Source organism: Mustela erminea, chromosome 7, assembly GCF_009829155.1.
Source record: "Mustela erminea isolate mMusErm1 chromosome 7, mMusErm1.Pri, whole genome shotgun sequence".
In the NCBI taxonomy this organism is placed as follows: Eukaryota; Metazoa; Chordata; class Mammalia; order Carnivora; family Mustelidae; genus Mustela; species Mustela erminea.
The window spans coordinates 7,652,961-7,670,835 of record NC_045620.1 but is presented as its reverse complement, the minus strand read 5'-3'; the positions used below and the strand labels follow the sequence as shown (position 1 = coordinate 7,670,835).

Genomic DNA, 17,875 nt, shown 5'->3' with positions numbered 1-17,875 from the left:
CCCTGGGACTGAGGCAGACCTGCTGGAGGGGGTGGGACATGGTGTCATCTAGTTAGGTAGTGAATGCCAGTGCTGTACTGGTTCCCACTGGTGGCCCTGTATTTATCCTGGGGAGCAGGGCAGGGAAATGGTGCCTGCCAGCTCTTTTGTTCACGAAGGGGTTTTCCTCGGATCCCTGCTCCTCTGGAAACCTCTGAGATGCATAAATAGCTCCCCCTCCTGTATGTCTTGAGCATTTTTTAGACTGCTGCCTCTGTGCTGTACCTTGGCAGGCTCTTTGTTGTGCTGTCCCTTTAAGGGGGAGACTTGGCTTCCTCTGGCCTTCTTGGCTCTCTGATTTTTAAAATTTCAGGTTTTAAGGCTCCCTGTTTGTAAGATCTCATGAAATTTGGTCCCTCTAGTTTCAAAACCAAATGTTACAGTCATCTGTCTTCCCCATGTGGGATCCCCAGTGTGATAGGCTCTTTCTCACCCTTCTCAATGACCCTGGGTCCCTCCTGATCTAAGAAGACAACAGTCTGTTTTGCTCTCAAACTGCAGCTCCAACCCTTCCCACCATCTTGTGTGTGGCCTCTCCTCTACCTTTAACAGTTGAGTTCATTCTGCCACTCTTTGCGTCACTTTCTGGGTTATTTACACTGACACGAGGGTTATATAGTTATATCTGTGGGAGGAGGTGAGCTTAGGGTCCTCTTACCTTGCCACCTTGTCCTCCCTCTCCAAGGTAGAGGTTTTGATTTGTGTTGTTCACTGTTCCATATGCAGTGCCTCATAAATAGGGACTGAATAAATGTCTACTGAAATAATAAATAAATAAATGTAAGCTAAGAAAAGTAGGGACTTAATAAATGGTTAAAATAATAAAGAAACAGAAGTGAAGAAAACCACAATTGTCTGGCTTAATTATGGGTTAAAGGAAACATTCATGTTCAGTTTTTTTGGTGTTGTTGTTTTGTTATGGTCCCAGCTCAGGTCTACTCTAGACTTGAGACTATTTAGAAGATTAGGTTCAGTTCTGAGAGATAAGATTCCTGCAGTTTAAGGGATTTTTTTTTTTTAAAACATCATTAAAAATCAGATTCTTTTTCTAGGTGGTTATAAACTTTAGTAAATTTGCCTGCTGGGGAAAGATGGATGAAACAAATGGCCTTTTGCTTAAATGGCTTTTACCTGAATTTAATTTCATTCAGGCATAGCTTCAGTATAAAGTTACTTTAGGATCCTCTTGATAAAAAGCGATGCAGAAGAAATGGTAGCAGTCACAACAGGGAGGGGGAGCAAACAGCTTTGGCCTTTTGTCTCTTTCTTTCTGCCTCTTTTTTCTTTATGGGCTCCAAGTTTTTATCTTCTCTGCATTTTGTTCATCCCTCTTGGACACACGCAGTATACTCCAGTTCTTTTCTCTGCTTGGCCTTGTGCTGTTTGCATCCCTATGATTAAATATGCAGTTGAGACGTAAACATAATAAAGCCCAAGAAATATTGCAATTAGGGTGAAGCTGGTGACAGATTTAAATGTCAGCACCTCCAATCAGAATCTGAATGAGATCTTCCTCCCCTCCGTGCTCGTCTGGAAAACCCACCGGTTACTAACCAGAATCAGATGGAGTCAGAACTCGGTGTACTGATAGCCCTGCTTTTCAGGCTGATAATGGATCTAGTCGGGATAATTTTTGGAATGATCTGTGGGCTGCCGATGAACAGATGATGCAGTGCAAATGACATGACTTGAGCTTGTTTATCAACGTGTCAGAGCATCGGCACGATGCATTGTAAATCTGACATTCACAGGTGAAATCTCTGCCATCCACGAGGCTGCCTCGATTTGTAACAACATTTTTGTGAAAAACACATTCATTTGTCTGTACGGAAAGGATTTCAGGGTTGCTGCATTCATTTTTTTTTTTTTTCTTACCGCAGTCTGAGTAGTTAATCATATGGACATTGTTCAGCCAGAAAATGATCTCTTCCTGTCTACCCCATTAGCAGCATCCGTTCAGTCTTAAGAAACATAAATATTGCAGCATATTAATGAAAATGACATCCAACGCTGATGTATTAGCACTCAAAAAGTGTGATTAAGTATGCCGTTAATTAACTCTTTTTGCCAGAATAATGGTAAATGCGTTCTCATATTTTAGAGCTATTTAAACTGCCGGGGACGGGGGTGTGGGGGAAAGGTTACTAGACTGGCCAGAGACCGTTGGAAGCTAGACATCATTTGTTTAATTAAGTTCCATTAACATAACAAAAACAGAGTTATTAGAGTCTTCAGTTTTAGAAAGGATCCTACATGGGAAGAATTGTAGTGACAGTAGCAGTTGGGAGATAAGAAAATTCTTATTGTTGAAAGCCCAGACTCCATCATTCCACCAGTGGACTTGCTGTCCCCACTGTTGGGTGTTCAAGCAACAGATACTTTGAATACGCTGGGTTTACGTGTTGTTCTAGGTGTTGGGGATAGAGCCCTGAGTGAGCTATTCAAGGCTCCTCCCTGCATGGCTCTTCCATGTTGGTTTGGGGTGAGTACAAAACAGAGAAACAAGATAATGGCAGGTAGTGGCACATGCTCTGAAGGGAGAAAGCAGGTGTGTGATTAAGAAGGTATGGGAGGTGTGAAGTGTGTAAACCTGGTGATTCACAGACCTGTAACCCTGGGGATAAAAATATATGCTTATAAAAAATAAAAAAATTTAAATTAAAAAAAAAATGAAGGTATGGGAGGTGTGTGAGCTATGAGTTTCCCTGCAAAATAAAAGCTTTGGAAATAAAAAGCTTTATTAATAAATTTTATCAGTAAGTCATTATTTACAAATTAATAAATCAATAATTAAATCAATCACTATTATTAGATTTATTAATTGAATAAACAGATAATTGATTATTAATACTCATAATAAATTGACTATAAATTATAAATTAAACTTTATTAATAAATTAATAAAAGTTTTAGATTGGGTGGGTGGGTAATCCACTCTCTGAGGACGCGGCATTTCCACTCAGCGTCGACTGATGGAGTGACTGAAGAGCTCTGCAAGAGAAGGGAATGGTTGGGGAAAGACTTTGCACCATGGGCAGGACTGGAGTTGAAGGAAGAGAAAGATCAGGCCAAAGACTGGAGCCTCTTGATGGGGGAGGGTGTTGAGAGATGATGACTAGTGGGAGAGGAGGAGTCTGGGTGTAGAGACTGCAGTGAAGAGTTTGGATTTTGTTCCTAAGGCAATGGGAAGCCATTACAGGGCAGTGATAGGATTTGGCTCATTTATTTATTTATTTATCTATTTATGTTATTATTATCTTTTAAAGATTTTATTTACTTGTTTGTCAGAGAGAGAGAGAGAGCCAGCGCGCGCAGGCATACACATAAGCAGAGGAGAAGCAGGCAACCCGCCGAGGAAGGAGCCCGATGTAGGACTTGATCCTAGGACCCTGGGGTCATGACCTGAGCCGAAGGCAGAGGCTTAACCCACTGAGCCCCCGAGGTGTCCCAGAATTTGGCTTATTTTATTTAAATTGACTTTACTGCTACTATTGGGGGAAGGGACACAGGGAATCAAGAGGCCAAGTGAGAGGACCACTTAGGAAGCTAAGGTATTATCACAGAGGTCCATGATTCAAGTCCCAGTATGGAAATGCCTGCCCAAAAGCTGAGTGTGATTATCATACTGGATGCACCTTAATATAGCACAGACTCTTCCAGTTTGACCTCTGCCTCACCTTCCAGCTTGATTTCTGGCTGCTTCTTACAACTGCAGCCAGGGAAGACCCCCTCCCTTCTCCCTGGTCTACGGCATGCATTTCTACCCCTCACCTTTCTTTACTCAGATGATTGGTCCCACCTGAAATAGTCCACCCATCCATTCTCTAGGTCCTTCCACCCTTCAGACGGGAGGCTGGCCCTGCTACCTCCAAGAAGCCCCGAGGGACCAGGCCAACCTCAGATCTGAATCTGGATCAAGCAAATTGCAAACCAGCCTTCAATAAAACTCTGGGGATGCTTGTGCAAATTGTACATTTCTGCACCTAATTCATTATGTCCCAATCAGGTATCTGCATGGGGGTTAGGAATTCATAAATTAAGTATCCTGGGTGATTTGGATATCCACACAGGTTCTAGAGCAATCTTTTGCTTCTTGGTTTTTTTTTTTTTTTTTTTCCTCAGCATTGGCTGTTTCTGTGATTAATGTGTTTGTGTGGGAGAAGTTTATGTTCTTTGGGTTTAAAACGATCTGGGTTTGTATCTCTGCTCTGCAGTTAGCAGCTGTGTGTTGCCAGGCAAGTCAGTGTCTCAGGTAAGGATGGTACCCTCTCCGCTCTCAGACTGTTGAGATTAAATGAAATGGTATATGTGAAATAATTGGCACCGTACCTAGCACTGAGTATTTGTCATAGTAACATCAACGACGCTGAATAATTAGTATGTATTACACAAATGCCAGCGATAATATTGGCAGCATTTTAATGGCTTTGTATGAAGGACCTCATTCCATTCTTTGTGGTCAGCTGTATTGCTCTCTATCTCTGTTTTGCAGATGAGGAAACTGAGGCACAGAGGAGTCAAGGAACTATCCCAAGTGCACCTAGCCAATAAATGATTATAAATAACTGTAAACTGTAAATAATCATAACCAACAACCCATGTTCTTATCTTGTTATGCCACCCATCTTTTATGAGGGCAGCAGAGAAATTCGGGTAGGGCCTCTAAACATGGAAGCCTTTCTTTACAAGCTTCAGGTGTTCATGAAGGTTTGGAGAGCTCTTATGATATGCCCTGAATATACAGTAACTCTGGTTATGACTCTTACAAATCCTTCTCCTCCTCTTCTTCCTCCTCCTTATCATACCTTTGGGGTTCCATCTTCCAAGACTTTTATTTTGCAAGGAAACTCATATGGTCATCCTACATGTGAAAAGAGGTCCCCGATATTTGTTGAAAAAGAGGATATGTATATACAAAGGGTATGGTATAGTCTCGGAGATGAGGAAGGCCCTCAGTGAACATATCCTGAGTGAGTGAAAAAAATCAGCCTTTTCTACCCCTGTTTTCTCTTGACCTTCCTTAAAACTGTTTCATCTCTGGCCTTGGCACCATCATCCATGGAATCAATGAGCTGAACATTGCATTGAACTTCCCATCTTTCCCCCATCCCTTATCTCCCCACTCCGTCTCTCTTTGTCTCTGTCTCTGTCTCTGTCTCTCTCTCTCTCACACACACACACACACTCATGAAATAACTTATCATCCATCCCCGGATTTTTCATTTGTTAAATTGAGACATTCTAATGTGGCCTGAATTTCGGAAAGTAACAGGCTATGTGGCGGTTGATTTTTATGAAGGCCCCGAGATGGCTGTGAGTCTCTCTCTCACACTGAATATATCTCCCAAGAAGAATTAATTTGTATTGCTATGAAGTTCTGAAGTCCTGCTTAAAATATATCGACTCAAGTAGATGGTGGCTGCTGTTTCTCTATAAAGAGAAACGGAGTCTCTGACGTACAGATGTATTTAATAGAGGATAATGGTTCTGAGATTTGCAGAAGCTTTGGTATCTCTTTTGGTTGTAAGTGACAGAAAGTATCACATGTAAGTTTGAGAGAAAAGAGGAGTTTATCATTAAGGATTCTGAGTTATCTCCCCCGATCTTAGGATAGGGATGTGGCTTTGGATTAGGGGTCAGTGGACTCAGAGATACAGATGCCCTGGGCGCCATTGTCTTGTTCTTCTGTCCTCCATCTCTTTGTACATCTGGTGCATCAGCTTTAGTCTTCTCTTTTTTTTTTTTTTTTATTTCCAGCATAACAGTATTCATTATTTTTGCACCACACCCCCTGCTCCATGCAATCCGTGCCCTCTATAATACCCACCACCTGGTACCCCAACCTCCCACCCCCCGTCCCTTCAAAACCCTCAGATTGTTTTTCAGAGTCCATAGTCTCTCATGGTTCACCTCCCCTTCCAATTTCCCCCAACTCCCTTCTCCAATCTAAGTCCCCATGTCCTCCATGCTATTTGTTATGCTCCACAAATAAGTGAAACCATATGATAATTGACTCTCTCTGCTTGACTTATTTCACTCAGCATAATCTCTTCCAGTCCCGTCCATGTTGCTACAAAAGTTGGGTATTCATCCTTTCTGATGGAGGCATAATACTCTATCCCCAGGGGTACAGGTCTGTGAATCACCAGGTTTACACACTTCACAGCACTCACCAAAGCACATACCCTCCCCAATGTCCATAATCCCACCCCCTTCTCCCAAACACCCTCCCCCCAGCAACCCTCAGTTTGTTTTGTGAGATTAAAAGTCACTTATGGTTTGTCTCCCTCCCAATCCCATCTTGTTTCATTGATTCTTCTCCTACCCACTTAAGCCCTCATGTTGCATCACCACTTCCTCATATCAGGGAGATCATATGATAGTTGTCTTTCTCCGCTTGACTTATTTCGCTAAGCATGATACGCTTTAGTTCCATCCATGTTGTCGCAAATGGCAAGATTTCATTTCTTTTGATGGCTGCATAGTATTCCATTGTGTATATATACCACATCTTCTTGATCCATTCATCTGTTGATGGACATCTAGGTTCTTTCCATAGTTTGGCTATTGTGGACATTGCTGCTATAAACATTCGGGTGCATGTGCCCCTTTGGATCACTACGTTTGTATCCTTAGGGTAAATACCCAATAGTGCAATTGCTGGGTCATAGGGCAGTTCTATTTTCAACATTTTGAGGAACCTCCATGCTGTTTTCCAGAGTGGCTGCACCAGCTTGCATTCCCACCAACAGTGTAGGAGGGTTCCCCTTTCTCCACATCCTCCCCAGCATCTGTCATTTCCTGACTTGTTTATTTTAGCCATTCTGACTGGTGTGAGCTGATATCTCATTGTGGGTTTGATTTGTATTTCCCTGATGGCGAGTGATATGGAGCACTTTTTCATGTGTCTGTTGGCCATCTGGATGTCTTCTTTGCAGAAATGTCTGTTCATGTCCTCTGCCCATTTCTTGATTGGATTATTTGTTCTTTGGGTGTTGAGTTTGCTAAGTTCTTTATAGATTCTGGACACTAGTCCTTTATCGGATATGTCATTTGCAAATATCTTCTCCCATTCTGTCAGTTGTCTTTTGATTTTGTTAACTGTTTCCTTTGCTGTGCAAAAGCTTTTGATCTTGATGAAATCCCAATAGTTCATTTTTGCCCTTGCTTCCCTTGCCTTTGGCGTTGTTCCTAGGAAGATGTTGCTGCGGCTGAGGTCAAAGAGGTTGCTGCCTGTGTTCTCCTCAAGGATTTTGATGGATTCCTTTCGCACATTGAGGTCCTTCATCCATTTTGAGTCTATTTTTGTGTGTGGTGTAAGGAAATGGTCCAATTTCATTTTTCTGCATGTGGCTGTCCAATTTTCCCAGCACCATTTATTGAAGAGGCTGTCTTTTTGCCATTGGACATTCTTTCCTGCTTTGTCGAAGATTAGTTGACCATAGAGTTGAGGGTCTATTTCTGGGCTCTCTATTCTGTTCCATTGATCTATGTGTCTGTTTTTGTGCCAGTACCATGCTGTCTTGATGACGACAGCTTTGTAATAGAGCTTGAAGTCCGGAATTGTGATGCCACCAACGTTGGTTTTCTTTTTCAATATCCCTTTGGCTATTCGAGGTCTTTTCTGGTTCCATATAAATTTTAGCATTATTTGTTCCATTTCTTTGAAAAAGATGGATGGTACTTTGATAGGAATTGCATTAAATGTGTAGATTGCTTTAGGTAGCATAGACATTTTCACAATATTTATTCTTCCAATCCAGGAGCATGGAACATTTTTCCATTTCTTTGTGTCTTCCTCAATTTCTTTCATGAGTACTTTATAGTTTTCTGAGTATAGATTCTGTGTCTCTTTGGTTAGGTTTATTCCTAGGTATCTTATGGTTTTGGGTGCAATTGTAAATGGGATTGACTCCTTAATTTCTCTTTCTTCTGTCTTGCTGTTGGTGTAGAGAAATGCAACTGATTTCTGTGCATTGATTTTATATCCTGACACTTTACTGAATTCCTGTATAAGTTCTAGCAGTTTTGGAGTGGAGTCTTTTGGGTTTTCCACATATAGTATCATATCATCTGCGAAGAGTGATAATTTGACTTCTTCTTTGCCGATTTGGATGCCTTTAATTTCCTTTTGTTGTCTGATTGCTGAGGCTAGGACCTCTAGTACTATGTTGAATAGCAGTGGTGATAATGGACATCCCTGCCGTGTTCCTGACCTTAGCGGAAAAGCTTTCAGTTTTTCTCCATTGAGAATGATATTTGCGGTGGGTTTTTCATAGATGGCTTTGATGATATTGAGGTATGTGCCCTCTATCCCTACACTTTGAAGAGTTTTGATCAGGAAGGGATGCTGTACTTTGTCAAATGCTTTTTCAGCATCTATTGAGAGTATCATATGGTTCTTGTTCTTTCTTTTATTGATGTGTTGTATCACATTGACTGATTTGCGGATGTTGAACCAACCTTGCAGCCCTGGAATAAATCCCACTTGGTCGTGGTGAATAATCTTTTTAATGTACTGTTGAATCCTATTGGCTAGTATTTTGTTGAGTATTTTCGCATCTGTGTTCATCAAGGATATCGGTCTATAGCTCTCCTTTTTGTTGGGATCCTTGTCTGGTTTTAGGATCAAGGTGATGCTGGCCTCATAAAATGAGTTTGGAAGTTTTCCTTCCATTTCTATTTTTTGGAACAGTTTCAGGAGAATAGGAATTAGTTCTTCTTTAAATGTTTGGTAGAATTCCCCCGGGAAGCCGTCTGGCCCTGGGCTTTTGTTTGTTTGGAGATTTTTAATGACTGTTTCAATCTCCTTACTGGTTATGGGTCTGTTCAGGCTTTCTATTTCTTCCTGGTTCAGTTGTGGTAGTTTATATGTTTCTAGGAATGCATCCATTTCTTCCAGATTGTCAAATTTATTGGCGTAGAGTTGCTCATAGTATGTTCTTATAATAGTTTGTATTTCTTTGGTGTTAGTTGTGATCTCTCCTCTTTCATTCATGATTTTATTTATTTGGGTCCTTTCTCTTTTCTTTTTGATAAGTCGGGCCAGGGGTTTACCAATTTTATTAATTCTTTCAAAGAACCAGCTCCTAGTTTCGTTGATTTGTTCTATTGTTTTTTTGGTTTCTATTTCATTGATTTCTGCTCTGATCTTTATGATTTCTCTTCTCCTGCTGGGCTTAGGGTTTCTTTCTTGTTCTTTCTCCAGCTCCTTTAGGTGTAGGGTTAGGTTGTGTACCTGAGACCTTTCTTGTTTCTTGAGAAAGGCTTGTACCGCTATATATTTTCCTCTCAGAACTGCCTTTGTTGTGTCCCACAGATTTTGAACCGTTGTATTTTCATTATCATTTGTTTCCATGATTTTTTTCAATTCTTCTTTAATTTCCCGGTTGACCCATTCATTCTTTAGAAGGATGCTGTTTAGTCTCCATGTATTTGGGTTCTTTCCAAACTTTCTTTTGTGGTTGAGTTCTAGCTTTAGAGCATTGTGGTCTGAAAATATGCAGGGAATGATCCCAATCTTTTGATACCGGTTGAGTCCTGATTTAGGACCGAGGATGTGATCTATTCTGGAGAATGTTCCATGTGCACTAGAGAAGAATGTGTATTCTGTTGCTTTGGGATGAAATGTTCTGAATATATCTGTGATGTCCATCTGGTCCAGTGTGTCGTTTAAGGCCTTTATTTCCTTGCTGATCTTTTGCTTGGATGATCTGTCCATTTCAGTGAGGGGAGTGTTAAAGTCCCCTACTAATATTGTATTATTGTTGATGTGTTTCTTTGATTTTGTTATTAATTGGTTTATATAGTTGGCTGCTCCCACGTTGGGGGCATAGATATTTAAAATTGTTAGATCTTCTTGTTGGACAGACCCTTTGAGTATGATATAGTGTCCTTCCTCATCTCTTATTATAGTCTTTGGCTTAAAATCTAATTGATCTGATATAAGGATTGCCACTCCTGCTTTCTTCTGATGTCCATTAGCATGGTAAATTCTTTTCCACCCCCTCACTTTAAATCTGGAGGTGTCTTCGGGCTTAAAATGAGTTTCTTGGAGGCAACATATAGATGGGTTTTGTTTTTTTATCCATTCTGATACCCTGTGTCTTTTGACAGGGGCATTTAGCCCATTAACATTCAGGGTAACTATTGAGAGATATGAATTTAGTGCCATTGTATTGCCTGTAAGTTGACTGTTACTGTATATGGTCTCTGTTCTTTTCTGATCTACCACTTGTAGGCTCTCTCTTTGCTTAGAGGACCCCTTTCAATATTTCCTGTAGAGCTGGTTTGGTATTTGCAAATTCTTTCAGTTTTTGTTTGTCCTGGAAGCTTTTAATCTCTCCTTCTATTTTCAATGATAGCCTAGCTGGATATAGTATTCTTGGCTGCATGTTTTTCTCGTTTAGTGCTCTGAAAATATCATGCCAGCTCTTTCTGGCCTGCCAGGTCTCTGTGGATAAGTCAGCTGCCAATCTAATATTTTTACCATTGTATGTTACAGACTTCTTTTCCCGGGCTGCTTTCAGGATTTTCTCTTTGTCACTGAGACTTGTAAATTTTACTATTAGGTGACGGGGTGTGGGCCTATTCCTATTGATTTTGAGGGGTGTTCTCTGAACCTCCTGAATTTTGATGCTCGTTCCCTTTGCCATATTGGGGAAATTCTCCCCAATAATTCTCTCCAGTATACCTTCTGCTCCCCTCTCTCTTTCTTCTTCTTCTGGAATCCCAATTATTCTAATGTTGTTTCGTCTTATGGTGTCACTTATCTCTCGAATTCTCCCCTCGTGGTCCAGTAGCTGTTTGTCCCTCCTTTGCTCAGCTTCTTTATTCTCTGTCATTTGGTCTTCTATATCACTAATTCTTTCTTCTGCCTCATTTATCCTAGCAGTGAGAGCCTCCATTTTTGATTGCACCTCATTAATAGCTTTTTTGATTTCAACTTGGTTAGATTTTAGTTCTTTTATTTCTCCAGAAAGGGCTTTTATATCTCTCGAGAGGGTTTCTCTAATATCTTCCATGCCTTTTTCGAGCCCGGCTAGAACCTTGAGAATTGTCATTCTGAACTCTAGATCTGACATATTACCAATGTCTGTATTGATTACGTCCCTAGCCTTTGGTACTGCCTCTTGTTCTTTTTTTTGTGTTGAATTTTTCCGTCTTGTCATTTTGTCCAGATAAGAGTATATGAAGGGGCAAGTAAAATACTAAAAGGGTGGCAATAACCCCAGGAAAAAATGCTTTAACCAAATTAGAAGAGATCCAAAATCGTGAGGGGGGAGAAAGGGGATAAAAAGAGGTTCAAAAAGGAAGAAAGAAAAAAAAAAGAAAAAAGAAAAAAAAAAGAAAAAAGAAAAGAAAAGAATTAAAAAAAAAAAGGAAAACACCTAAGAAAAATGTAAAAAAGAAAAAATATATATATTAGATAAACTAGTAAAAAATCGTTAAAAAAGAAAAAGGTAACAGTTAAAAAAAAAAAATTTTACCCGAAGGCGAGAAAAAAAAAAAAATGAAAAAGAAAAAAATTAAATTAACTGCAAGACTAAAAAAAATCACAGGGAAAAAGACATGAGTTCCGTGCTTGGCTTTCTCCTCCTCTGGAATTCTGCTGCTCTCCTTGGTATTGAAACCGCACTCCTTCGTATGTGAACTTGGTCTCGGCTGGATTTCTTGTTGATCTTCTGGGGGAGGGGCCTGTTGTAGTGATTCTCAAGTGTCTTTGCCCCAGGCGGAATGACACCGCCCTTACCCGGGGGCCCGGGGTGAGTAATCCGCTCGGGTTTGCTTTCAGGAGCTTTTGTTCCATGAGCGCTTTCCGTAGAGTTCCGGAGGACGGGAATAGAAATGGCGGCCTCCTGGTCTCTGGCCTGGAGGAGCCGAGAGCCCAGGGCCGCACTCCTCAGTGTGCCCTCAGAGAACAGCGCCCAGTCACTCCCGTCTGCCTGACCTCCGGCCGCGCTCCGAGCTCTCCGAGCCTGCGACCGGTTCAAGGTAACCCCGAGCTGTGAGCTTACTGTCGGCTCTGTCTCTGTAGCCGGCTTTCCCGTTCCAATACCCGCAAGGTCTGCGACACTCAGACACCCCTGATCCTTCTGTGACCCTGCGGGACCTGAGGCCACGCTGAACCCGCGTGGGCTTCGCCCCGGTTTAGCCTCTGGAGCGATGTCCCTCAGCGGAACAGACTTTTAAAAGTCCTGATTTTGTGCGCCGTTGCTCTGCCGCTTGCCGGGAGCCGGCCCCTCCCCCCGGGGTCTATCTTCCCGTCGCTTTGGATTCACTTCTCCGCCGGTCCTACCTTTCAGAAAGTGGTTGTTTTTCTGTTTCCAGAATTGCTGTTCTTCTCTTCGATCTGCCGATGGATTTTCAGGTGTTTGCAATCTTTAGATAAGCTATCTAGCTGATCTCCGGCTAGCTGAAGCAGTCTCAGCCTGCTACTTCTCCGCCATCTTGACTCCTCCCTCCCGCTTTAGTCTTCTCTTGATGTACCCCCCCACCCCGCCCTTTGTTAACACCTTGACATTTTCCACATTGGCCTCTGGGAACGTCTCTGGCTTTAGAGCTTCTGGTCTAGAACATGTGCCCGGTTTCTTTTTCTTAGTTCTAGTTCTTGCTTTCCCAAGAAGGTCTCTGGTTGGTGGATTCTGGATCAAAAGCCTAACCCTGGACCCATGGACCAGGAGATGGGTTACTCTAGTGCTGATGTTCCTATTACAATCATACAGCTGGTTTTAAGGAAAACTAGCTTTAGAAAGAGTCGAGGGGCAGCTTACAGAAGGAGGCCAGAGCTGAAAAATGACACAGGCAAATTAAACAGTTAAGTGTTTCCTAAAATCTAAAAGGAAGATCTAATTTGTGTTGCCATAAGGGTCTGAAGTCGTACCAGAATGATGACCTCTGGTGAATGAAGGCTGTTTTTCTCTGTCAAGAGAAATGAGATACTTCTGTGCTGCAGATGTTTTTAATGGGAAATGTTAATTAAGACTGAGGTTTTAGATGGCTGGAATGCCAGAAGTCATTCTTTCGGTTTCAAGAGCATTCTTATTTTGTGCAGTAAAGAGCCATCTTGATTCTCAGTTTCTAGGACCTAACAGCAACAACAACAAAAAGTAAGCAGAGTGCTGATTATTTATTTAACACATCTTAGCTATCGTATTATTTAATCTTTCCAGCAGCCGCTAGTGCAAGTTTCATTCTGCTTCCCATTACACAGATGGGGAAACTGAGACTCAGGGAGCTTATACTGCTCAGAAAAGGGAACAGAGGAGCCAGGATTTGAAATTCAAATACATACTAGAACTTTCCAGCTAGTGTCCTATGGAAGACAAATCGCTCTTATGGGGACTGGGAAAGATCTAGGGTGGCTGGGGTCCTTGGGGTGCTCAATACCAGCCGCAGAAGCCCCATGCAGGACCCAGAATCCCCTACATTTTACCCCAAATTATTGCCTTCTGTGTGTACCATAATGTTCAGATATTTGGAAAGCACTGCTTTACGTTGGTAAGATTGCATCCTTTTCGCTTTATTTTTTATGGACTTATTTATTTATGTGAGAGAGAGGAGGAGGAGGAGAGATGGAGAGAGCACATGTGAGCAGGGGGAGGGGCACAGGGAGAGAGAAGAGAGACTCTCAGGTAGATTCTGTGCCGAGTGCAGAGCCCAAAACGGGGCTTGATCCCAGGACCCTGAGATCATGACCTGAGCTTAAACCAAGAGTCAGGTACCTAAACAACTGAACTATTCAGACACCCTCTGTTTTATTTTTCTAATGTCAAAAAATGTCATCAAAAAAAAAAAAAAAGAATTTTCCAAGTGCTAGGATTTATTTATTTATTTATTTATATTTCAGTTGTATTATTTTTCACTTTTTTTTATTATGTAAGTCTCCATACAGTACATCATTAGTTTTTGATGTAATATTCTATGATTCATTGTTTGCGGATTTAAATACTTAAATAGAGCTTTGGTGTGTGCCAGCCCAGGGAAGGGTATACAGACCGCAGGTACTCCTTCTTGCCACATCATCATAACTGAAGCCACCATTTCTGAAGGCATAACTGTGTGTCACTCACTGAGTGTAGTGCTGACAACCATACTCATTTGTCTACGTTCTTGCCTTTTATTCCTTCCTACCCAGGGCAACTTAACCCTCACCTTTACCTCATTTCTGAAACTGTTCTTACAGGAACAAGCCACACATAGTAGAAAGCACCTTGGCATTAGACCCATGCGGGGTTAAGCCAAGGATTTTGTACTTTCTAATTAAGGAAAGGAAATGAATTACTATAGAGACAGTGGTGAGGACAGCAACCAGAACAATCAAAAGGATTAAGGAGATTCGAAGCTTCTGGAAAGAATTATTAGGTCAGGGAGATAAATTCTCAAATAAACATCACAGGGAACCTGAGAAAATATACCCGCATTAGAGATACTTAGCCATTCCACACAGTGGCAGAACTCACAAGTGAGGAAATAGAAATAACTCAGAAGGGCTTAGTGATGTAAATGTGTTTAAAACCATCCAATAAACAAAGGAGGGAATTACCTTCTTGAAATGAGAAGAATGCAGGCAGTTTCCGTTTTCAGTGCTGATGAAACCTCTAGCATTGGGGAACGAATCAAGGTGTGGAAATTTGTCCCCTTTGTGGGTGGTGGGTTCAGATGTCAGTCACAGGCTCGGCATGTGAAGGGCTTCTGAAAAATACTTTCTTCCTTGACACGAGGAAAAGTAAACATGAGGGTAGTTCAATTATTGTCCACTTGTACACTCCACTTTGAACCTACTCATATGAGTTCTTAAAACTTTGAGTTATGGCCACCATCTTGTATGAATGAAGCTAAAAATCCAAAACTCAGAGGGGAAGGAGGGAGAGATCATGGGTGCCTGAAAACATGTTTGGTCTACCTTCTACTACAAACAAACCCTCAAACCACCTGGCCACAAATTTCTTCTTGCTGAAATAAATGACAGATGGAGAGGAGGAATGGAAAATTGGTTGGATGTTTTCTCTTATTTAAGAAATTGTTGGGGGCACCTGGGTGGCTCAGTGGATTAAGCCGCTGCCTTCGGCTCAGGTCATGATCTCCGGGTCCTGGGATTGAGCCCTGCATCGGCTCTCTGCTCGACGGGGAGCCTGCTTCCCTCTCTCTCTCTGCCTGCTTCTCTGCCTCCTTGTCATCTCTCTCTCTGTCAAATAAATAAATAAAATCTTTTAAAAAAAGAAAGAAATTGTTGGTAGGGTCTTTGCAATTTGTTGAAAGCATCATAACTGAAACAAGTAGATTACTAAATAAGGGGCGCCTTATTTGACAGCTCAGTCATTTAAGCCTCCTGACTCTTGATTTCAGCTCCGGTTGTGATCTCTTAGTTGTGAGATCGAGCCCTGCATCAGGATCTGCACAGCAGGGAGTCTGCTTGAGATTCTCTCTCTCCCTCTGCCCGTTGGCCCACTTGCATGGGCTTGTGCTCAATCTCTCAAAAATAAATTAGTCTTTAAAAAAATAAGAGGCAGATATTTTAGAGATGAAAAATATTGAAAAGGTAAACACAGCTATTGGAATAAAAATGCATGTGTGTAAGAAGAAATTCAAATATTGCTAAGCTTCATAATGTGGAATATGTCTGTCCGCTATGAATAACTTCCAAAGGAAATGATCATCAGTAATTTGGTGTATGCACTTTCTTTTTTCCCCTTATAATTATTAGCTTTTAAATTTTTTACAATAATTGTAATATACTCCTCATCATGTTTTATGGCTTCCTTTTGCACATGGAAGTGTGTCTTTGTCCACATTGAGTGTGGCTCTTGCTCAATCTCTTTCATGGCTGTGTGATACTCTCTAGTTAATACATCCTTCAGGGATGGTAATTGACATTAGCAATTAAAATGGAAAATTCCAAACTTTCGTTTCTCAAGAAATAATCCTACCAGATATCCCTAAAACAATGCAAAGATATATGTAACCTAAAATAATTGGTTTTGGCTTCGTGCTTACTGTAACAACAGCTGCCATGACACCACATAAGAAAATGGAATATGACTGCATTCGTTATTGATCACATCTTTTCATTATGTATTAATAGTTTTCTGAGTGTGATAGTATGCAAATAATGATAAGCCAACCCTTTTAGCTTTCTTTTTAAACAAGTATTCCGCTGTTGTAATTGCTGAGTATTTTGTCACTTTGACAAGTAAATGCTTTCACAAAAAAAGCAATATGGAATCCTGAATCACCCGTACATCACTGTTTTTGTACCCTGTGATTTTTAGTGGGCTAATGGACGGTAAGGTTTAAATGACTACAACTGATACAGAGATGCCAAGATAGATGCAGAGGTAGAAAGAGATACTTGCTTTTCTCCTCAGAGTGATATGCCTTAATTACACCCCACTCCTCAGGTTATTAGCTGTGTAACTACCTGTAGAAGAACTTATAATCGCTCTCTCATATGAAGCTAATAAGTTTGCTTTTGTAAGTCGAATATCATTTTATCACTATCCAGACAAAAAAATTGACTGGATATGTTGTGAAATGATAATTTCCTGGCATTTATTTAAGTATTAATACAATTGTCACATTTATTTAAGAAGTATTAAGTTCTTATTTTGCACCAAGTACTGTTCTAGGTCCTTGGGTTATGGCAATAGAGAGAATGGGCGAAAGTCTCTATCCTGAAAGAAATTGCATTCCAGTGACCTAGGAATTAAATGAAAATTCCACATGAATTGTCCTCACTGAAACTTAGAGGGGAAAATTAATGTTTTACACCAGCCTGGACTCAACTCAGTGCCTTACATTTTTATTGGAATGAGAATTGTTTTACAAATAAATGAGAAAAATCAGTTGCAGAATCAAAATTCACAATTATCAGTTGGAAATTTAGAAACATTTCTATAGTAATAGACTGATATTTGAAACTTCGGGTAGGAGAACTTGTAGTAGGATTATATTGAAATTTAATTAAAATTTTAACAGTTAGCTTTTGCTATATGATATATATATTTGCTATATGATAAACCACCCCAAAACTTAAAATAACAATTTTCCCCCTCTCTATTCTGTGGGCCAGCGATTATAGCTGGACTCAGCTGGAATGGTTCTTCTCTGTTTGACTCCGTGTTGACTTGGCTCACTGAGGCTTTTGCATTTAGTTGGCGGGTCAGCTGGGGGCTATCTGCTTCGTGTGGTCTCGTTCACATCCTGGCACTTAGCCAGGGCTCCTCCAGTCCCATCTTTTTTGCCTCTCCTACAGGCCTTTGTGGACTTCTTCACATGGCAACGGTATTCCAAGAAAATGAGAGCAGATACTGTGAGTCTTCTTGGAGCTCAGGCTGGCAAGTCAGACAATTGCAGGCCAGCTGTATCTTGCGAGTTAAAGCAAATCCTGAGGCTGGCCATATTCAAGAGGGTGGGGAAATAGAGCCCTTATCTTGAGGGGAGTTGCAGCAAAGAATGTGTGGCTATTTTACATATATTATATTTTATTATGTTTTTAAATAATAGGCTGGTAGGAACTAAATATAAAACAGCACCTAAATATGGTCCCAATTTGGTATGGTTACCTTTGCCTGAAAGCCAAATTAGAGTTTGCCTACTTAGACAACACCATCATGGAGCAGGGAATAAATTCTCCATTTCTTCAAGCCAGTAGAGCCCAACTTATCAGTGCTAAGAACCTACCTTCTCTTTCTTCCCAGATGAGTTCTGTTAGTCTGTTCTTGTCAGAAAGACGCCTGAGCGGCAGCTCATCAGGTGGCTAGGTTAATTTTTAATTGTCATGTTTATTCCAGTGAAAGGTAGATTTGCCTGATGAGCTGAGAAAAATAAAAGGAAT

General features: G+C 41.0%; 1 protein-coding gene and 1 long non-coding RNA gene across 2 annotated transcripts in view; one reads left to right on the top strand and one right to left on the bottom strand.

The window, feature by feature from the left end:
- The window catches only part of DOK5 (docking protein 5), a 373,470-nt gene that overhangs the window by 41,249 nt on the left and 314,346 nt on the right, over window positions 1–17,875 (top strand). The window lies entirely within an intron of this gene.
- On the bottom strand, window positions 712–17,831 carry LOC116594785. Its single transcript, XR_004287405.1, has 3 exons — window positions 17,722–17,831; window positions 14,585–14,751; window positions 712–797 (listed from the first exon to the last, which is right to left on the bottom strand). It is a non-coding gene; the product is annotated as an uncharacterized LOC116594785 (long non-coding RNA).